Genomic DNA, 23696 nt, shown 5'->3' on the forward strand with positions numbered 1-23696 from the left:
CTCAATACCTGAAATAGTATTGTGATTATACCTCAGGAAGAGGTTTTCTAAAAGCAGAATTACAAGTCATGGCATGCACATAATTTTATTCCGATATAGTTCTAAAGTACCACTTTAATTAACAATATTGATCATTAATCAAAGAAATTATTTTTCCTCTCCCTACTAACATTGACTAGTATCCATCATTTTAAACATTGCCAGTAAAAGCAGAGGAAAGGTTCCATCTTCCCTGCCTCACCCCTAAATATGACTCGCTTCAATAGATGTACTTTGAGCAGCTGGTAGGTAGGTATAAGGTACCAAGCCATAAAGGAGACATGTCTCTGCCTTTCTCCCCAGGGAGATGAAGCTGTTAAAGGGAGGGTGTGGGGTGAATGGAAGCACTACTCTCTTTGCAGACAGTTGGTTCCAACTGTGACTTTGCAATTTTCTAGCCTGGTCACCTCCAGTCCCACCTCCTAGAATGAGTTTCCTCCTCTGAAAATGTGTATGATAATAGATTTGCCCTGGGGGAACATAGTGACTAATAAATGGAATCTCCTGCCACAATGGCCAGAGAGACTTTGCTATGAATATGCAATGGGAGCATAAGAGGGAAAGATTTTGCTCTGATGGTTGAAAGGGGAAGAGTCTTAGTTGTGAGTTGCTGCCACTTTGCAAGATGGGCTTATCGGGAAAACTGTACATGGTAAGGATGAGGAAAATGCTTAGGTGAGCTGGGGGAGAGGACATAGGTTTATGAGTCTGTGCAGAGGAGCAGAATGTGGGTCTCTAAACAGCAAGGGGGAATTGATTTCTACTCCCATATAATAAAGGTAGTTGAAAGCTTTACAATGAAATTAAAAAAAAAAAGACCTGTAGAGCAAATAACTTTGCACCTGAATGTCAACTTGAAAAGGACTTCTTACTAGGCACACTGCAGTGGCCTGTCATCCTAGCTATGCAAGAGGCTGAGATCTAAGCATCACAGTTCTAAGTCAGCCTAGCAGAAAAGTCCTCATGAGCCTCATCTTTCCAATTAACTACTCAAAACTGGAAGTGGCTCTGTGGCTCAAGTGGTAGAGTGCTAGCCTAGGGCACAAGAAGGCTCAGGGACACGCAACCAGGCCCTGAGTTCAAACCCCACAACCAGAAAAAAAAAGACTTCTATCATGCCATACTTGATTGGTTTACACTATTACTTCTAACATAGCAGTTACTTCCAAACCACAATAAACCAAAATAACAATGGTCCTTTTCTACCCTTGGAAAAGCAGGAGGCATAGAATAGTCAGTTGCTGCACTTCAGCATTTCTGCAACCCATCCCCTTTTTCTCCCCTTTGTTATAAATCCTCCATACCCACTAAAGCTTTCTCTACAGTAGATTCTAATGTAAAAATCACACCTGGTTTATCAAAAAATGTGAAGTGTTGCTTTAATTTGAATAGACTGATTCAATACTTCACAGTCTTTACAAATAACAGAGGGAATTCTGGATCTCCATTGCTGAGACACACTTGAGAACCATGGTTCTAAACTACAAGTATCAGCAGGGTAAAAGTGTGCGTTTCTCACCTTTGTTTCCTTCTGGACAGTTGGGCCATAACAGTATATAGCAACTCTTCAAACAACAACAAAAAAAATGTTGGTTGAAGTAAATACAGTGCTTTGAATTTTGCAGATAATGGTAGCACCCAAAGAGAGATATAATTAAAGTCTTGTACTAAACCAGCTATGAGTTTGGCAAATTGTTCAACCAAAACAATACACATGATAAAAATGTGTTAATCAAAATCATAAAACAAAATGACACTTCAGGAATAATTCTGCAAAGTCATTGAGTAAAATTGTACATCATCGTATATATTATAGAGTTTAGTTATTTGTCAGAATAGTTTAGTAGACATTTAAAAAATCATTTTTCTTCCAAACTAGTGTTTGGAAGAAACACACACACACACACACACACACACACACACACACACACTTCCCACTACCTTGATTTTAATTCCCTACAATATTCAACCTTTTCCATCTCCCAACATTTCACAAAGAAATGAAAACAGATTGTCAAAGCAGCTTTTTTTCTTTTTAAACAAATCTGGAGCAGCAGGTTCTTTGTTGAAAAATATAAAATATTTCCACTTATCAAGAGATGTTTTTCCCTGAAGGGGAACGAACACTGTGTTCAAAGTACCAACTTCCTTATAAAGCAAATAGGGAAGTGCATTTTTCCACATTGGTAATGTCCGGATTTGAATTATTTCAACTAAAGGGAGATACTCACGATGGGCCTGACTCATAGCAGCTTGAGGACATATGGTCACTTCTCAGAAGAATTGCACTGGAGAGATTTGTGAATCCAGCCAGTGCTTCTGAGGTAAATGATCTAACTACCTGGGTAAGTAAAAATCTTCCACCATGGACAAGTAATCTTCATTTGAGGAAAAGGAGTTGTGGAGGGGACTGCTTTTTTTTTTTTTTTAACATTCCCAGCTAATTTCTGGAACTACAATATCTCACATAGGGAAAACAATTTTGCTAAACAAATAGTATTTACAGGAACCAAATAGTAATTAGCTTGAAAGCTTATAGCAAGATACATAAAAGAAGAAAAAGAAGCCATAGGAAAGCGTTATCTTCAAGTATATGTTTACAAATGAAAGATAATGCAGTCTTTTGAATACATGCTCCCCACTGGGTTGTTTTTGTTTTGAGAAAGAGTCAATACAAATTTGAAAGGGTCTGTTTTGTGCAGAGACTTACCTGCCCCAAAGAAGGAAAGCTTTGCTTCTTGGCTTTTTTCTTTGTTTACATCACAGTATAGATCCTCAGAAGTGAGATGGCATTTTTTTTAAAGATATGCTACCAATTTCTGTAAAGTTAGCAGCACGCATGTAAGAGCTAGCAGTTCTGTAGCTAGCCTGCTCGGCTCAGGTATTTCTCTACGTGGGTCTCAGAGAGCAGAGTCAATGGATTTGGTTGCCTAGGGTCTTGTCTGGACTGTCTGAGGAGGAATCCGATCCCAGGCAGCTCATTTGGGTAGTGGTAGGACTTAGTTCCCTGTGGCTGTGGGAATGAAACTGTATCCTTGCTGGTTGCTGGTTTCTGGATGGTTAGGAGTGAAGGTTGCTCTGGGTACTGGGATGCCGGTCATCTTCTTGTGCTTTGCTGAATGCCTCTTACTTTGGGTCTTGGTCTCAGAGACCTGGCTATGTGATTTTGGACAAGTTAATGTCTCTTTTTCTATGAAGTTCACTTTCTCCTATCAACTGTTCCAAAGACATGGATAGATGAGGGGTGGGGGTGGAGAGAGGAAAATGGGGACCAAGACATGAGAAAGGGTATCAATGTATGTGAAGTAATGCACCTTCTATCTGGTGAATACAATGTAACTCTTCTATTCATTCCAATAAAAAATATATGAAAAAAAGAAAGGAATGAATCGAGTAGAATGTGAATTTTTAAATTTAGTTATGCATCAGTAGAAGAATGCAGAAAAGTGACCCCAGGAATAAAAAGTTTCATGCAGGAATATGCAAAGTTCATTTCAAACAGTTCTCTTGTTCACTGCACGTGAGATGAGCCTCATCCGTGGAGAAGGATGTTTCAACTTCCCTCTGATTTTGTGCAACATGCTAGTCCTTTCCACAGCATCCTGGGATGCACACAACTCCGAGCTAGTGCTTTTTATTATGTTCCTACCTCTATTTTAATGCTGTGAATGAAGTTTTTGAGAGGTACACCTGCCATGAGATAAGCTGTGTCCTGATAAAAAGGTATGTTGAAAATCTAACCTCAGTACTTTAACATGTGACTTATTTGGAAATAAGGTCCTTTCAAATGGGAGAGAGCAAGAAAGGGGTGACTGTCCAGAAAGAAAAGTACACTTTACCCGACTTACTTAACTGGACCCCTCTGTACATCACCTTTATAATAACAATGAAAATATTTATGAAAACAAGAAATAAGGTCTTTTAAGTTGCAGCCCAGTTAAAATAAAAGCATTATGGCAGGCTCTAATGCAATCTACTTGGTGATTTGTCGGGAAGGGAATGAGAAATTTGGACAGAGACATAAAGAAGGAAGGCTTATGTGAAGACATACAGGAGAAAAGATAAGGTAAGAGTGAAGGTAGATTCTGCAGATACTTCTACGAGCAGTCACTGACTTTTCACAAGCTGGGAGAGGAGAGAGAGGCAGGACAATCCTCAAGAGGAACCAATGCTGCCGACACCTTGCTGTCCAGACTCCTAAATGGTAAGATCCAGCTTGGAATACTTTGGTATAGCTGCTCAAGGAAACAAGCATGGGCTCTGACCCACATTTTCCCAGAATCATTAAGAGCTGGTTTTTGGGTTTTTCTTCCTTTGTTTTCACAGGAATACACATGCTGCTCTGTAGCAGAAATGTCTGTACTTACGTGCTATCTCATCTTACATGGTCCTCTGTAAGCATCACCATTATTTTCCACAAAATTAGCATCAGTGGATGAAACTAGGGTCACTGGATGTCAGCTACCATGACTATCATCATTAGTCTGCTTAGTTCAAAAGGGAATTGGGGGCAATTCTAAATAGTCATGCTCTGAGTTCCAAATGCACAGCTTAACAATCTTTAAATGATGTATTAGTGATCTGTGGAAACTTCCCCTTTGGGAAAATCTATGCACTATACAAACAGAATAAATAATAAACTCCAGCCCAACTTGGATACTGATAAGGAGTGTTGCTAGCTTGAAGAAACAGATCTTTGAAGAGCAGTGTCATGTTGAGATACCAACATCATGATAAGGGTGGAGGAAACTTGCCCAGCTTTTGGCTCTCAGAACACTCTCTCTCTCTCTCTCTCTCTCTCTCTCTCTCTCTCTCTCTCTCTCTCTCTCTCTCTCTCTCTCTCTCTCTGTGTATATGTGTGGGGGGGGTGGTTAGAATTTGTGAATACAGCTGTGGACTTTGTGCATGTTAACCAATTGCTCTAGCACTGAGCTACATTCCCAGTCCAGCTTTTTGTTGTTTTAAGCTATCCAGTTTGTAAAAATTCATTCCAGCAGTCACAGTAAACTAATGTAGTCGCTCAAATTTCATCTCAGAAATTCCCTTTGATGATCTATACAGGAACACACACACACACACACACACACACATGTGCACACAATTTCATTACTCCAACCAGGTTATTGTTCTTTCTCGTACTTCTCAGATTCTGACATGCAACGGGCTCATGATTTCACTTATTTCTGTCTCCTGCTCTGTAACATAAGCTTCCTAAGGGCAACATTTTGGTAACTGCTGAATCTCCCTAGCTCAGTGAGAGCTTTCTAAATCTTTGTTGAATAGCTGAACGAAAGCCTTGGCCTGTAACTACAAAAAGAATTTCATAAGCTTTGAAGTTACAATTTGTATTTTAACATTTCATTGCCCTCCCACCCTTACTTGAATTTTGACATAAAACAGGTAGCAGTAAATATATTTATTCATAGTCTGTTTCCCAGGGTAAATCCCTGGAGGTCAGTGTGTGTGTGTGTGTGTGTGTGTGTGTGTGTGTGTGTGTGTGTGTGTGTGTGTGTGTGTGTGTGTAGCAACTGTATTAGAGTGTCAAGTACAAGTTCACAGGCCCTGAGATTAAGAGGAACCAGGGCCTCACCAGCCTGTCCACACCTGTCAAGCTGTCCTTAGCATTTTGTAATTTGCCCAGCAGGTTTGGAACAGGCACAGTAATAGATGAATACTCTAAACCTTGTCATGATGGAAAAGTGACATGCTATTTTTGCCTGTACCAATTTTTTTACCCCAGGAGTCTTTATGAGCAGTGGATTAAGTGGAAGAGAAAGTAGTTCCGATGTAAATGCTGAGGCTTGTTACTCAAACAGGACACAACTGAGCCTTTCACTTAACGAACACGGGAAGGGAGTGATGGATCAGATCACAGGCTACTTAAGGGATTAATTTTCTGGTTTTATTCTTTCACCGATGTTTCACTTAACACATTTTGAAAATCTCAAGTGAATAGTTTATAGGAAAAAAAGCTAGTAATATTTAGAGTTCCAAGCCTCCCATCTTTCCTTCCTCTTTTTCTTCCAATTTGACTCATAGATCTCCCATGATGCTCTAGGGATATTCAAGTGCAGACTACCTACTGATAGTGTGCCTCTTGGGAGTGAATGCTGAGGATGCTAAGGTTGACTATATCCAGTCCCCATTTGCCAGAAGCTTTGGTGTTCTAAGAGAAATCAGAAATATAGCTGTTAGAGCTCTGCCTGGAGACTTCAGGCAAAATCTAAGGAGGATGAACAAGAGAGAATGAAATCATCTCTCCATTTGAGGGGAAGTACAGAGCTCTGTGTGGTTGGAGTATAGTGTGATGAAAAGGGAGACCAAAAAGCCAACTCTTGAGGAATCCTCTCCTGCTATCTGGACCTTAGCCTGTGGATGACACTATGGAGAGGGCATTGAGTGCAAAGTGACATGACTAAGTATGTGGAAGTCAGATGGAGAAATCAGGAGCAAAAGTGGGAGACTAGTTAGTTTGCTAGTCATAACACTGTGTCAGGAAGAAGGGCTGAGACACTAATGGAGTAGCAACAGAGAAAATAGTGGGGAGGAGCAGAGTAGATATAGCAAGTAACTGCGTGTGGTAATAATTTACTTGAAGTAATTATTCTCTGCAATATTCAGCCTAATTTTGCTGCTAAATGGCAACAAATACAGGACCAAAACCCAGGAAGAAGTCAGAGACTCCAGTATCCTTCTGCATCTTCTTCCCATCGTCTCTGGAAGGAAGCCGAACTATGGGTAGATCCCAGGAAAGCCTGGGAAAGAACAGTGTGGAAGAAGGCCACAGCAGCTTCAGGAAGCATCACCTATGTAGCTCTGTGGTGTTTGGAGACAATCGTTTCCCTTGGCTCATGGTCATATTATTGGATTTCTTGCATGTCTAAAATGTAGCACAAAGATCCTTAGGTGCAGTAACCAATATTACCCTGACATGCCTCTGATGAACTACATAATTACATTATGCTTTCTTTCTTTCTTTCTTTCTTCTTTTTTTGGAGGGCCAGTTCTGGGGCTTGTACTCAGGGCCTGAGCACTTTCCTTGGGCTTTCTCAAGGCTAGAGCTGTACCACTTGAGCTACAGCACCACTTCCGGCTTTTTTCTAGGTATGTGGTACCAAGGAATTGAACCCAGGTCTTCGTGCATACTAGGCAAGCACTCTGCCATAAGGCCAAACTCCTGGCCCCACATTAGGGTTTCTTAAATGATAATTCCTGAGACTGTTTCTGAAGTGAATTGCAATATTCTTGCAACCATCTAATGTGACAGGAGAACCAAGAACACAGTTGACTGATAGAGTTAGTAGTTCTTAGATATCACTTCCCCTCACCAAGCTCAGATTTCCAGCTGAAGCCTTATGCCTGGGAAGCCTCTGTCTCATTTCAAGAAAAAAAATATCTACTCCACCCAATTCCTAAACTTAGGGTTTGGCTGATCTGTCAATTGAGGATCTAGCTGTGGTTTGGCTCCTAGCTGGGTCTTCCTGGATTAAGAACACAGACGATTTCACAGAGAGCTCCATACTTTAGTGGTTATAGATTGAATGTTTGTGGCTCCCAACACCCTAATACCAAACTGTTGAAATCTTAATTCCTAGTGTGATGGCATTTGGAGGTGGGACCTTGGGAAGGTTATTAGATTTGGTCATTAGGGGCCGTGGTGGAGGCAGAGGAACTCTCTCTGCTCTCTGCCATGTGCCAAACATAATAAGCAGACAGTTGTTAAACCAGGAAGGAGAGCACAGACCCACAGAGATACTAGTACCTTCTCAGACTCCAAAACTGTGAGAAATTAGTGCCTACTGTTTAAGCCACCCAGTCCAGAATACTCTGATAGAAGTCTCTAAATGTCTAAGGCAATTATGTCCTAACCATAATTCCTCTCCACTCTACAATGTATGTAATAGATAAGTATAAGAAATGGATTATTCCTATTATCTTGTCCCGAGTTAGATAGGTCACATGCTCCAAAACTTGCTTCCTCATCAACATACCCATTAATCAATTAGACGTTCATTCATGTCAACTGCCACTACTATTGGAACTCAGAGGACTAGCAGGTTGAGGAACCTCTTAGTGGCCCCTACCTAAAGGAATTATTTCTTGCTATGGTATTATCAAAGTGTGTTGATCTATGGATACATTCCAGTATTTGGAAACTGATGGCAAATAACCATTCCCACCACCTCCAAGACATGTTAAATAGGTATCTCTTGTGGCATAAGACATAGATCAATTTGGGTGTGGCCAAACTCAGGTTGTAAACTGCATGAATGAGCTAAGAGGCCAGAAGATTTCAATGCAAAAATAAAATCGATCTTCATTTGCCAGAAATAACTTGAGAAACACCAGTCATTTGGCTTCTTACAGAATGCCTGGAGCATTTGTTTAAAGTCCAAATTCTCAGTTAGAATACCAGCCTAGCAACTGCAAACCCCTGAGTTCAAACGCCGGTACTGTAAAAAAAAAAATACAGCTTCTGGGTCCAATCCTAGAAACTAAGAAGTCAGAATGTCTGGAGGTGGAGCTATAGCATCTATGCTTAAAAAGATCAAGGAACAACTGTTCCTTCATATTGATGTCTGAGAATATGCTAATTATTCATAAGTAGTTTTGAAAGATTCCATTCATGTAGCAGCCATTTTAAATCATCTACAAGGACAGAGAATTTATCAATAGGCAGTGCTCTGGAAATCCACTAGTAACACTTGAAGAAAATGACTCAAACCCCATATTATACTGAAGTTGCATGCCAGTTATGTACAAACAAATTAACTTATTGCAGAAAGTTTTTTCATACTAGCACATGACCAAATATGGAGATCCTATTTCATTTAATATTGATTCTCTGGAACATATACTGAGAGGCCAGATATGTGGAGCCATTTATTAAAGAGACAAAAATGCTGAGTTATATGATCAACTACATATAGCACATATTGCTAGACTACAGTCTACTACTTTACGTTCTAAGTAACATTTGATCTAGGTACTTTTGACTCATTCATGTCTAACCCTAGCTACTGAGGATCAAAGTTCAAAACCACACCAGGCAAAACATGTGCAAATCCCATTTCAACTGGTAATAAGAACTCATTTGGTTGTATGCTTGTTATTCCAGCTATGTGAGAGGCTGAGATCAGGAGGCCAGCCCAGGTAAAAAAAAAGTATGGACACTCCACTCAACAGAAAAAGCTGAACATGGTGGTTCATGCATGTCATCTCATCTAGAGTAGGATCGATAAACAGGTGGATCATAGTCCAGGCTAAAAATCAAGGAGAAAAAGCAAGGCCCTGTCTCAAAAATAACCAGAGCAAAAATGGCTAGAGGCTGGGTTAAGTAGTAGGGTACCTGCTTAGCAAGAGTGAAGCCCTATCTGATATATTGAATTTATTTGTATTTGGATATTTGAAATTTGATAGGGAAGGGGGGAAAACCAAGACGGGTGGGGGGTGTGGGGGGGAGGGAAACGGGTACCAAGACATGTGAAAGGGTATCAATGTATGTGAATTAATGCACCCTCTATCTGGCAAATATCATGTAACCCTTTTACTAATTACAATAAAAAAAAAGATACATAATGACAAAAAAAAAAAGAGTGAAGCCCTGAGTTTAAAACCTGATAATGGGGCTGGGAGTTTGGCCTAGTGGTAAAATGCCCGCCTACCATGCACAAAAACCATTTTTCAGTCCCACATATATATAGAAAAAGCCAGAAGTGGTGCTGTGGCTCAGCTGGCAGATCTCCATTCTTTTTTTTTTTTTTTTTTTTTGCCAGTCCTGGGCTTGAGCTCAGGGCCTGAGCACTGTCCTTGGACTTTCTCAAGGCTAGAGCTCTACCAGTTGAGCCTCAGCACCACTTCCGGCTTTTTTCTATATATGGTACCGAGGAATCGAACCCGGGTCTTCATGCATGCTAGGCAAGCACTTTAACCACTAGGCCAAACTCCCGGCCCCAGATCTCCATTCTTGAGGGAAAAAACCCAAGGACAGTGCTCAGACCCTGTGTTCAAGCCCAGGGACTGGCAAAAAAAAAAAAAAAAGTAAAAATAATACCTATACTGTTGTACTGTCACCACAGGGTAATATTTGTTATAAATACAAAGATAATGATATTCCTTTATTTGAGTTATGTTTATCACATTAGATTTACCACCAATGTGATAAGATGAATGGCTAAATTGTGTAGATTCTTGAATGGCTAAACTGTAAGGTTTCATGGCTCGGGAGTACCTTGTTACTGAATGGTGCCATGGAGAGGGGTCTCAGGCATGAACAATGATTAGGATGTACTGGGGAGATATTCCTCTCCGGTAATCTTCAGTAACCCAGGAAGTGGGGTGCCAGGAATTTTCCACATGATTTGAGCATAGAGGCAGAGTTTAGAAATTACTGATTTATCAGTCCTATTATTGTAGCATTATAAACTGAGTGCTGAAACCCTAAGAGGAGGTTGTGTCTACATGAGTGTAAATCAAAGCTCTGGAAACCACATACGTTAGAGAATGAAATATTACATAAACGGTACACAATAAAATATGGAAAGGAGCATCTACTATTTTGTAATTAACAACACAAGCCTCTTTATAGGAGCTGTTATACCATGATTCCAGGGACTGTGTACATCTGGTAATCTACAATCAACATTGAAGGTGAGAGAAAGTCAGTGGAGGTAATGAGCAAACTGAGAGAATCTCATCTTTGTCTGCCTGGCATATCTACCTCAAAACTCTACAGAAGAAAAGCCAGTCAGCCTCCAGTTATGGAGTCTGGGGAGGACGGAAGCCAAAGGCGCAGTGGGAATGTGGTGCTCCTGGATGGTCTAGGCTGGCAAGCAGCTAAATGTATCAGCACGAGTTCAAAAGTGGCTGGTCTTTGGCAGTGACAGCCCAGGTCTCCGGCCAGGCCCTGTGGAAGGCCTGGTCCTTCCATGACATAGAAGTGGTTTCTTTTCTTGATTTTCCCAGCAGAGGTAGGATCAAGTGGAAAGAGAATGTGGTACATTTTAACTGGTATAATCAAGCCTCTGCTGTGTTCCAAACCCTACGTCCCAGACTCATGATGGAAATGAAATCAACAGTGCCTGCTCCCTAAGAGTTCACAGTCTAGGTGGAAGCAGACACAAAAACAGTTGCCTAAAATAATAGAAGACCTAGCAGGGCGATGCACCGAGTTATAGAGTATCCATGGGAAGCCGTAGTTCATTCTACCTGGCTCTATAGGGAAATTTGCAGGGATATTTGAATAAGCCTTCAAAGATATGTGGAAAAATCACCAGTTATACAAAGGAGAAAGACACAGTTGGTGAAAAGGAGCGATATTCTTGGCAGAGAATATTACGGCTTGCTAAACAATTACAAATGTTCTCTGCAGGTTCCAATAGAACAAGCTGGAGGCTAGAATGCCAAACACTCCAGAGACCTAAGGTCCTCATTTCAGAAGTGAGAACACTGAGGCCCTCAGAGGAGTCCTAACTGAGCAAGGTCATAGAAAGTTATAGAATGAAAACCCTATTGAGATTTTCTACTTCAGCACTACGCTCTGGCCAAACTTTAGAATTAAAGAAGCATAATGCCTAGAAGGTTTCAGAGTAGGAAAGACTGCTGACCGGAGATAACCTACGTGCTTGGAGACCATAATCATTATAAGGTCTCATAATTTTCATGGCAAATGGGAAACAAATAATAGACAAGTATTCTGTCCCTATAACCCTAAGTAGAGTGTTTCATTTTTCCCTGCTTTCAGGCAAACAAATATCTCTGCTCACTAATGTCTGTGGTACTAACTGTCTGAAGAAGGGTAGGAAGATGAGCAAAGAGCTGGGGGGGAAGGGGGAGGGGCGATCAGGGGCTGGGGAGCTGTTGTAAATCTTCCTACTCAACCCCAAAAAGGAAGGGTCAAAGGTTAGCTACATACCAAAATTCATTCAAAATGTAGTTAGGAAACCTCTGCTTCATTAAGCCAAGTGATGGGCCAGTAACCAAAGATCAAAGATGAAATGGTGCTTGCTGCTAAGGATCTTCTAGTCTCATGGAAAAATGGAAAGAGGGCATAATTAATGTGATGTGCTACTAGTATAAAGGTAGACAATGTAATAGGGTATTTGGAATTCTAGAGACATTTTTGACTGTTAACACCTAGGGGGTGAATGGAAAATAGTGTTAAAATTGGAATCTTTAGAGTAAAAATAAGCCGGGTGCCCATGGCTTACACCTGTAGTCCTAGATAAGGCTAGGACTCATAAGGCTGCAATCTGAGGATTGTGGTTTGAAGCTAGCCTAGGCAAGGAAGAGATTCTCACCTCTAAATAATCACAGGAAAAAAGAAAAGAAAAGCCAGAAATCATGCTATGGCCCAAGTGGTAAAGCATTAGCCTCGAGCAAAAAAAAAAGTAGCTCAGGGACATTGCCCAAGATAAGAGTTCAAGCCCCAAGATTAAAAGGAATAAAAAGAAGAAAGGGTTCTGCAAAATACCCTAAAATGTACGAGCCAACCCCTACACAAAGACTGACATTGTCCCAAATGGTAGACGTGCTGAAGGGTGAGAAATCTTACTCTAAACTTTGATAGCAGATGCCTGTCATCCATTGAGTATTACTCTGACCTAAGGACTTTATGGTGCTGTATTTAATAATCACAGCAATGAATGCTATACAAAACTTAATATTTTCTCTATTTTATAGATCACCTGTGTGACTCTGCCTAAGATCACAGAGTTTGGATTTCAACCAGGTACAATTCTCAAACTGAGTTCTTCAAATGGCAGCCAAGAAGTCCACCTCTGCCCATTTTAGAGTGCTTATGAGAAAAAATTAAGGGGAATTAGCTTTTGTGGCTCAAATAGTAGAGAGGTTGACTAGCCAGCAAGAGGCACTGAAGTCAAATCCTAGTATTACCAAAAGAGTGATACTAATTTTGTAAAAGCAACGTGTGAGTAGAAATGCAATTTATGCCATTTAGTACAAAAGTACTAAGCATTGGACCTCAGTTCCCTTCACCTTTAAAAATCAAAGCCTTAGATCCAGATTGACCATAAGGATCTCATTTGGCTCCAAACACTAAGACTGGTTGGTTGATTCAGATAAAGTTAAGCACCAAAGCAAGCAGAGGGCTCATTTTTGTTTTAAGCAGCCAGGATAGGTGTTCTGGATCTTAAATTCCCATTTCTAAACCTAGAATAGTCATAATTTCAACATGAGACTTTTCCAAGTCTTTCCCCCTTTCTGTACCTTGAAGCCTTCATCTTCTCAGGAATAATAATGTTTGCTTTTCCTAAAAAATCTCATCTTAAAGGCTATCCTGGCCTTTACCTCATTCCTCTAGAGTTTGATGGGAGTAAATATAAAATTTAAGTGAGGGTATATGAAGTGAGAAATAAATGTTGGTTGTGGTTTAGTACAACAGTATTAGTAGGAGGCTACTAGGGTGACTGATGCAGGGGACATTTTCTCAAGAATCTACGAGAGATAGATAAGCTGTTATTTGTAAGGTTGAAAAACTACTTTCCTTTCTGGCTAGCTCCCAAGAGCATCATGTGAAACCTTCATTTTACATATGTCCCAGGCCCCACTCCAAAGAAAATAATGAAAATAAAATTCAAGGGGCAAAGTTCTCTATGTCTGTAATGTCAGGGATCAAGTGCCTGAGTTGTTAGATGACATTTGGGAGGTGTTGGTTTCCTCTCACTTTGGAGGCCTTGGCAGAAGACAGCTCAGCTGTTAAATGACCCTGGAGCCAGCATGCTGGCTGGGCTGGGACTATAGAAGCTCGAGACCAGACTGTGAGGCTGGTCCCGAATACCTGAAGTCCCAGTGAGAACTCAAGATAAACAAGAGATTAGGAAATTATTAAGCAGAGACTGTAGTGCTTTCCATTCAACTTGGTGGTCTGATGTTCTCTGATCTTCTCAGAATAGCTTTCTCCATCCCTCCTTCCCCCAACCCTGCTGCAACTAAACCATTATCTTTTTTAGCCTATCATTGTCTTCTAGGGATCATCACAACAATGAATTTCACAAGGGCAGGGCTGATAAAGTGACACTAGAGTGAACTCAGTAAAATTATTCCTTGCTTGGGCCCATTTCCCCCAGCTTTTGTGCCTGGCTATTTTCTCACTATTAAGGATTTTTTCTAAAGAGTTTGTCAGAAAATTTCCAAGTTGCAGTCAAAATTCTTGATCAGCCATTTCCAGAAGAGTATACTAGTACTGTCCCTAATCATATTCTGATCTCATCATCCCAGGGTAACTGCTCTATTTCACCCAAACATGTCTTTGCACTCTGTCCACATTACCTTTCTTCTGGATGGCTCATATTTGGCCTCTGTGTTTACCTAATGACGCCTACATTTTTCCTCAGACCGGGTCCAAGCAGTAGATCCTAAGAATACCTTTCTCTCAAGTTCCCACATATCCTCAAGTTCAATACGTTGCCTGCTAATGCAATTCAGTTGCAATGCAGATTGCAATGCCTGCTAGTTGCAAAGAACTGCTACAGCACTTGAATGATAGACTTAGGACACAGGATCATCTTTGGTGGCAGTAGGACTTCTTTTCTTCCAGCTCTTCTTCATTCACTTCAAAAGCTTCACACATCTCCAAAAACTTCATTTGTTAATTATGCTTACTATGGGACAAATGCTGAAAATATGAGATCATTAAATCCCTCTGACAACCCTATGAGAATAAAATAATTACAATCCATCCAGCTTTACAAATGAGCTATGGAGGGGGTTGAGTGGTGAAGGGATGACGTGACATCGAAGCATAGCTTCTAGAGTCCAAGTGAATGGATAATACCTAATAATCCTAATTTTGTTGGGGTTAATGTTTCTTCCAAAAGCTAAATCGGAACTAGGGAAAAGGTGTTGCATGTAGATATAAATGTTGGAGGAAAAAACCAACACATTACAAAGTTGAGATTGTATCTTGCTTTACAAGCTAGACTAGTTTCTCAATATCTTTCTGAAATCTCTCAACACACAGCTATTAGACAAATAAGAATAATATTGCAGGCCATCTTCCTCATTTTAGGAGGGGTTTGTTGGTTCCTGGTTAAGACCATTCTCCCCTGAAGTCTGTGAACAGTTCCTTGAGTGTGGTTAACCACTAAGAGAGTAGCTAATAGGCTTTAGAGACCAGGCAATCTAGCTACATTGTGTTAGGTGATTAGTATTTCTGAGTCTTAGAATCCTGATTTACAAAGTGGGAATTATGGTTACTCTAGTGCTGTTATTAGTTAGGATGGATGAGGTTATGCTGGAGTCTTGAGAGCATCTCACACTTATTAGGCACTTCCTGTAGCAAAGGTTTGCTCTTCCCTGAAGCTTTTGCTCACTGCGGGCCAACAAAGAGAGATGATGTTCTGTGTTTCTCCAAGGATACAGGGTGATGGTGGCTTCATCTAGAGCAAAGATTCTCCACTTCAGCACTACTCATAATTCCAACCACATCTTTCTTTACTGTGGAAGCATTCTTTTTACTGTAGCAGCATCTCTTGGGCTGACTAGAGACCAGTTGTAATAGGTGGAACTATCAGCAGACATTTTCAGTGTCCCCTGGAAGGCCAAAGGCATCTCTAGTAGAGAACCATTGATACAGACATGCACTTCCTTAATTACAACACATGAGAAAAAGGAAGACTGAACTTACACACTGGCAACTAAATAATTATACACAAATGTGACATAGTCACTAGCACCACTCAGGTGACAATTCCTAACTTCAAGGAGGCAGGAAGTCCGATTCTTTTATTAAACAGGAAGAGAAAGACCTAGAGTATTTTTAAACAGACCTGTTTAAACAGCCAGTTAGGTTTGTTGAGAGGGTTAACATATATAATACATGCACAATGCTTATCAAAATGCCTGGCTAATAAGCAGAGTTCATGGCTTGGGGGTTAAAATAACACTTCCAAAGCCTCCTTTCTTGGAATATACAAATCTCATATCACCAATTCCAGCTTTCCTTTAGCTAAAGGCTGGCAGGTGGAGTTTGGTTAGTTTGTGGAGCATGAATGCAAAGAATGTTCTTACTAACAATATTTTTTAGTGTTCTTTTTTTATTGTAATTAGTAAAAGGGTTATATGATATTTGCCAGATAGAAGGTGCATTAATTCACATACATTGATACCCTTTCACATGTCTTGGTACCCATTACCCTCCCCCCCACACCCCCCACCTGTCTTGGTTTTCCCCCCTTCCCTATCAAATTTCAAATAACCAAATACAAATAAATTCAATATATCAGATAATAAAGTGAGATACTATAACAATATGAGATAACCAAGGGACAGCAAAGGAGATGAGAGACAACATAGTACATTAAGGACAACAATCATTCATTATATGGCTTTTGTTTCAATATCCTGGAGGTCTTTTCAATTAGCTTCATATTATATGGCCTTATGTATCAAGATTTTGCTCTATTGCAGATCTCTGCTAGTAGAGCCCAAGGTTTCTACTGATTATGACGAATGAGGGAAACCATTGAGCCTAAGTTCCTTTGAGTCTGGCTTACTTCACTTAATATGATTTTTTCTAAGTCTTTCCATTTCCTAACAAATGGGGCGATGTCATTCTTTCTAACAGCAGCATAGAATTCCATTGTGTACAAATACCACAACTTGTTGATCCACTCATCAACTGAGGGACATCTTTACTAACAATATTATAGTTAATTGAAGTTTCTTGTTGTTTAACAAATATAAAACAATAAGAGCACAGCTGGCCTCTATTGAGTGCAGCAACAACTTCGATTTAATTACTATTAAGTTCTAATCATTGGAGCTTTCTTCCTTGAACATTCCATCTTCCTTACCTAGTAGCCTTTGGTTATGCTATCATTTCCCTTACTAGAGTGCTCTTTCTCCATTCATCTAGTTAATTTTGTACTAATGTCTTCCCTTTCCAGGAAAGCATTCCTGATTTCTTAGACTAGGTGTTCTTTCCCATATTCTCATTCTGCTAAGTGCTTCTAGCTCTGAGATCTTTTCTTCAACACCTATCATGATTCTCCAGGACATATTTACTTTGGGGATTATTTAATGAATGTCTGGACTGCACATCTAATCATGGTTTTCTTCATCTGAGGGACTCTATAAGTCCTGGGACTAGTGCCTGGTATATAGTAGACATTCAATGAATACATGTTCAATTAATGAAGGCCAAAGCTAAAGCCTAAGTCTATTGATAGGTGCACTGAACCCTTTCATTTTAACCACACTTTAAGCAATGAAGTCCTGACCTCATCACATTCCTGTAGAAAAGGAAGGAAAAAGAATCTCAACCTATGATGTCAGTCTCTTCACCTGTGAGGACACTTCTGATAAAGGTTGGCCACCTGTACACACAGTGACTGAGCGGTTCACCCGGGCCTGTCACTTTAGCAGCCGTGTTTGCAGAGAAAGCACAAGGCTGCCAGTTCCTGGTTGGGAACCATGGTGAAGAGACTCTAAACAGAGCTGGCAGTACAGCCTCAGCCTGGAGCTCAGGGAAGCAGTCTGGAGGTCTGGGGGCAGTGACGGGCCATCCCTGAGCCACTAGGGGTAAGTCTGCTCTTGTTTCTCAGAGTATAGGCTTATCTCTTGGTCTTAATCATTTAACCCACTCTTCTTGCTCTTTAGCAGCTTGGATGCTGATCTTTCAAACTTGAATGGGAATTCACTTTCTTTCTTTCCTTAACCTAGAGGGAATCCAGCTCTCTTGTCTATTGGCTCGTGTCTCTTCCCAGCCAGACTTTGCTTCCACCTTCTAGTAAGGGGACTACAGAACCTTCCAGGAATGGGTAATCACTTTCTCTCCTGGCTACACAATGAGTCGACTGCTCAAGGAGTCTCTCCTAGATCTGCATCCATCAGACTTGCTCAAACACCACTTAGTTCTGTTCACAGCCCTGCTACCTCAGCTGGTATGCCTGTGGGGCTCTTGCTCTATTTGAAATATGATCATATTGTTTTCTGCCAAGGCTGAATATGGCATACCTAAAAAAAATACAAGTAAATACTCCAGACAAAATGCATAGACAAGCTGGGATACTAAGAACAAAGCCCTTGTTATAAATGTATACAGAGTACAAAAGAATTTTAAAAAAATCAACAAACAATGGACATTTTCATTGACATCATTTATTGCTCTAATTTAACTCATTTTTTATAGTTTTGTTTTGGGTTGGCACATCGAAAGTCATGGTGTTAACAAGAAAAAAAATCTGATAATGCTGAATTGGTATTAGGTAACAAAATTATGAAGTAATCTGATAATTAAAAGACTAAAATGACAAATCTCTGGCAGAATAACTCATTGAATTTACTCCATTAAGTCAGAAGAGCACTTAAAATCATTTCAAGCAGAATGACTGCTACTTCACCCACTGAAACAAGGACAAAAATAGTAATCTGAGAGTGAAATCTATGATCTGAATAAAGAGAATGTTGGCTGGACTATGTAACAACAGTCTGAAGCACCTAGCTATAGAAGAAATCGTCTTTCCACATACAGCAAATTCATGTATGCAAAGTTTTATCTGTAGGAAATGGTTATAGTGATATATAATTTACACCATCGAGGACAATTATCGGTTAGAATACAGAACAGTGTATTTTATATAAGAGCAAGAAATCACTTTTTTTAACCAGTTCAGGGAAAGTTATGCGTTGTATGATCCTGGAGCCTGTTTGTGGTCTGAAACACATTGTTAAGAACATTCCAGGGGGAATTGCTGCTGAAAATATGGCCTCACTCCAGAATGGGAAAGACAGAGGTTTAGCTGTGGTTACTACTTTAATCTGATTTACTACCTCTGAGTCATTAATATGAGGATTTACTCTGGTTACCACTAAAGTCAACTTTCTCCATCTTCTGGTCCTCTCTTGCTCATTCTATTGATAGTTGAGTCAAGTAGAACTAGAACAAATCCATATAAAACAGGGAACTCTCCTTCTCTCTCCCTCTCTCTATCTCTCTGTCTCTGTCTGTTTCTCTGTCTCTCTCATACTAGTACCCAGACTTGAACTTAGGGCCTTGTGTCTTGCTTAGCTCTTTCATCTCCATTTCTAGCTTTTTGCCAGTTAATTGGACAGAAGTCTGTCAGATTTATCTGTGTTAGTTGGCTTTAAATCCTTATTCTTAGATCTAAGATTCCTGAGTAACTAGCTCTACAGGTATGAGCCACTGGCAACTGGGTAAGAAATTCTCTTCTTTTTACTCATATTTATTGTCATTCTAAATCAATCCCCTTCCCATATTAAATACCTATCAGTTGCCAGTATATACCCTGCAGATAGTACTCTTCTAAAATGCCGAGGAATACACCTAGAAAAGCAGTATATGATACGAAATGTGCATAATTTTTGGATTATTTTTTCACCTAAACATGTCCTGAAGACATTTTCAATGCTAGTAGGTATAGATGCACTTGATTTACTTAAGTGATTGCACATAGTTCTCAATTCTATAGATTAGTATGATTTGTTCCACTCTTCTCCTATTTGTCAGGTTTAAATGGTTCATGGTTCTTTACCATCATAAACATGGATCATATATATATATATATATAAATACATATATCCTTGTGCATATAAATACACATACATGCACTTATATGTGTATGTAATTTGTGTGTGTTTCTGTAATGGATGGGATGTATGGGATGAAGTAATTCTGTAGGGACCGTGGACAAGTTACCCAACCTCTGGGCATCTCAACCTTTATACCTATAAAAGGAGAGCTTTCAAAAAGGAATTACCTGAACTAAGTTTGATGCTATAGAAAACAGTTCCATAGCCCTTGTAAAGAGTCTGCTGGTTTACCTGAAGTAGTATGTTGGCTAGTGACTGTTTGCCATGCATTTACCAATATGGAATATTTTTCATCATTTCATTATTGCCAACCAGTGTGGATAAAAAATATCATGCCATGTCTGATGTCAGTTACAGTTCCATGGTTGGGAGTTAAGTGGACTCAGCTTTATCTTAATGCATTGTCCTAACAAGTCTTCAAATTTTCTAGTAGAGTAACTGATCTACAACATAAAAGAAAATTAGCCAACTTAAACTCAGCTGGCTTCTTTAATGAGGCCAAAGCTAATTTTGTTGAATGATGGCAAGAAGCAGGCATAGAAAGTGCCCTATCTGACTCTTCATGTTTTGGGTAGGAAAAAAAAATACCAGGGTGCTTGGCTGTACAAGTTTTGACTGCTTGTCCATGGGCAAGTTCTACAGTTGATGGGTCTCAACCTTCTTATCTGTAAAATGAGAACTCTAATGCTGTCTTCCTCACAGAACTCTTATAATGAGTTTGTTATAATTATTTGGCCTAGTGGCTAGAATGTACTTATTAGGCTCTTTGAATATTAGGAATAATAACACTAATACAGTATACTTATCCTTACTATCATAAGGCTAAGAGATAATTACAAGCTCACAGAGGAAGAGAATCCACAGTGAGAAGCTACACACCTGGGAGAGATGCAGGTAGGAAAGTCATGCATTCTTTATAGAGTTCAGTTAGCCTGAGAAAAATGACTAATCACTTCCTTATTGAAAACTAATTGAATGGAATGGGATCTTAGAGATCACACACACAAAAAATTCATTGTATAGAAAAGAAACCAAGACCTAAAGGGAAATGATTTCACCTAAGATCACAGAGATACCCAAGCAACAGACTCAGATGGATGACCAATATTTTGGCTATAACCCATTTTGGCTCATGCATGAATTTGTGAGGTTATGAATTTTTATTTCTCTGGGTTATATTATCTCTGAGAGGAATTCTTATATCATTCCTAGACAATAATTCTGTTCTTTGCCCATCCTTTTCTTTTCCACTTTGGACTTCATCAATGGCATTTTCTTCTTGATCTTAACCTTAACTTTTATTAAAATAATTTGATGGTCTTTGACAATTCCTACTTGGATCTGAATCTTAGAGGGTTCTCCTACCTCCAGCAATTCTTTCATGGGTTACTGAAGGCTTGTAGGAGAAAATGGGGAAGAGAACAAAAATAAGGAAAAAAATCACAAAGCCAGTTGCATACAAGGAGTAATTTATCCTGAATGGGAACTCCCTAGAATGGAAAACTTAAATGACAGCCAGACATTACCTTGGATACAAGAATTTTTGATTTGCTATCACCGGTTCTCTTTATCAGTACACTGTTCTTCCAGTCCTCTACTCTCAAAACTCTACCATCATCCCATTCCACCTACAGTTGTCATCCAGTTAGTGATCTTTATCTGAACTTGCTAATGACTTTTGAACTGACCTCTTCTTTTCCGTTCCCTCGATGTTTTAATGTATATTCCCACCCTGAACTTCCCGTATAGGACTTTGTGACCCATCTTCTAAGAAGTACACTTTGATCATAGCTCTAAGCAGCTAAAAAATCTGACTCTGTCTTTTTTACAAAATGATATGCCTACCCCGTCACCTGTTCAATCCCTTTTTGCTTCCTTTAAGAAAGTTTTATTTCTTCCCAGGTATCTATAGCTCATTCCTGTAATCTTAGATACTCAAGAGGCTGAGATCTGAGGATCACAGCTCAAAGCCAGCCTGGGTAGGAAAGTCCATGAGACTCTTATCTCCAGTTAACTAGCAAAAAAGGAGGAAGTGGAACTGTGGTTCAAGTGCTAGAGAGCTAGCCTTGAGCAAAAAGCTCATGGACAATACCCAGAACTGACAAAAAGGGAGGAAGGAAGGAAGGAAGGAAGGAAGGAAGGAAGGAAGGAAAGAAGGAAGGAAGGAAGGAAGGAAGGAAGGAAGGAAGGAAGGAAGGAAGGAAGGAAGGGAGATTGGGAGGGAGAGAGGAAGGAAGGGAAGGAGAGAGAGGGAGAGAGAGGGAAGTTTTGTTCCAAATAGTTTCTATTTCGTTTGCTTTTCCTAAAGTCACTCTGAGGTTGCTCTTGTTTTCTATTTCATTCTTATAGTTTCATTTATCTAGAATAATATTCTCCCTCTGTTCCACCTCAAAATCTTTTGAGTTGAACAGTCTCTAAAGCATTAACACCCAGACTGTTAATGACCTCTACTACCATGAGTTAAAAGTCTCTATGAGATAGCTTAATCACAGCTGGATGTGAATCATGCAATGCCTTATATTTGCTTGTCTTTCACTTCTTAGAATTTTATATCTGCCAAACCTCCTAAAAACGACATTATCAAGAAATGTCATAATCTTCAGCTATATTTCTAGTAGTAAAATATCTCTCATAAGGAAACTTTTGCTATGTTTAGTACAATTTAGTCCCGATCAAGGATGCCACATTGCCAAGAGAGAGTGACCAAATGGAACACAGACAGACAGGGAATGCCAAAACAGAGGGAATGGAGACAAAGAAATTTCTGAAAATGGAAACATTCAAAACTGGTTGCAAGTGCTTGTGAGAAGTAGTTATAAACATGTGCTGTTGGGAATATACTTAGATTTAGTTTATGAGGTCTAGAGAGTAAAGAGAACACTTGCAGTGGTGATATGAGCACATACTGGTGATCAGTCAGAAAGGGTACCGGCTATCAGGCTGGCATTGAACTTTAGAGGGCCTCTATGTTCTGCCTGACAATAAAATTTGAGCTCCAGTGCAGGGGGGCGATGGGGAGGGTTGTAGGAGGTAGACTGTGCAGTCCTTTTATAATACTGCTATGGGCATGCTTTAGCAACTGAACACAGCTTACTGGTCCCTGCTAGCTGAAGATCAAACTTGGGTGTTTCATGGTTTATCTATCTGTAAATTGAGGCAGAAGGAATCTATCATGAGAATAGGCTATTCTGAGTTTCAGCCTTTTTACAATTGGATAGCTTTCAGAAATAACACCAATATAGCAAGGCTATAAGGAGATACGTTTCCAGCAAATTGCCATCTAAACCTGTTTCTAGCCATTAAGATAATAGAAAATAATATTGCATAGAAGACCTGTATGGTTCCTTTAGGCCACAAAAGTCTATAGCTTCCCTGTCTACTGTCTTCCTTTCGTAGATGAAGAAAGTAAAACATGAGGAAACGTGAATATGATCTGCTTTGTTATTGCCATTTTAGTTCTGTATCATGAATTTGTTTTCTTGAACATACTTCTCATTAGCCCTTGTGTGTTGTTTGCTGCTGTTCCTTAGATGAAATAAAATCATGAGTTATACACAGCAGTGCTTTAATAAACAAGATTGTAAATGGATCAATTTTTGCTCATCCCTGTTCATATCTGATGTTCAAAATCCTGGAATATAAAAACTTAAATCATCTTCATCATCTTAATTCATGCTCCAGACTGCTTCTTCCTTTTCTGACCAAAAGCTAATGGAGTTTGCTAACAAATCCTCTGACCATCAGAAAGAAAAAGAGCATTAAATACTCTAATTAATCCACAAATTATAGTCTCTGAAAAAAATGTGATTGTGTTTCCTATAGAAATCCAGACAGGGACTAATGGGTACTAAAGCATTGGTCTTGGCTCCTTAGGGTGTGTAGTTTGGAGATTACCTGTTGTTTTTTCAGGGATTATGAGACACCACTTGGCTTCCACTGGGGTGGAACTCACTAGAATTCCATTCCAAGTCTGAGCTGTCTGTTTGCTTATTAAATGGGAAAAGGGGAGCATAGAGTAACCTCTTTGTATAAGGTGAGCCTAATATTAATAGCAAACATTTATTGAGTACTTACCATGTTGCCAG

The 23696-nt window shown here is 39.7% G+C and overlaps 1 long non-coding RNA gene across 3 annotated transcripts in view; it reads left to right on the forward strand.

Annotated features, from left to right (window-relative positions):
• The window catches only part of LOC150051893 (uncharacterized), a 52417-nt gene that overhangs the window by 27914 nt on the left and 807 nt on the right, over positions 1-23696 (forward strand). For 2 of the 3 annotated variants that reach the window (XR_016538456.1, XR_016538457.1), the window contains exons 3-4: positions 10628-10689; positions 20433-20505. This is a non-coding gene — a long non-coding RNA (uncharacterized LOC150051893). The remainder of the gene's footprint in view (positions 1-10627; positions 10690-20432; positions 20506-23696) is intronic. The other variant, XR_016538458.1, reaches the window with a different exon arrangement.

The sequence above is a fragment of the Megascapheus bottae genome, chromosome 17, assembly GCF_031878675.1.
Source record: "Megascapheus bottae isolate mThoBot1 chromosome 17, mThoBot2.hap1, whole genome shotgun sequence".
NCBI classification, from domain to species: Eukaryota; Metazoa; Chordata; class Mammalia; order Rodentia; family Geomyidae; genus Megascapheus; species Megascapheus bottae.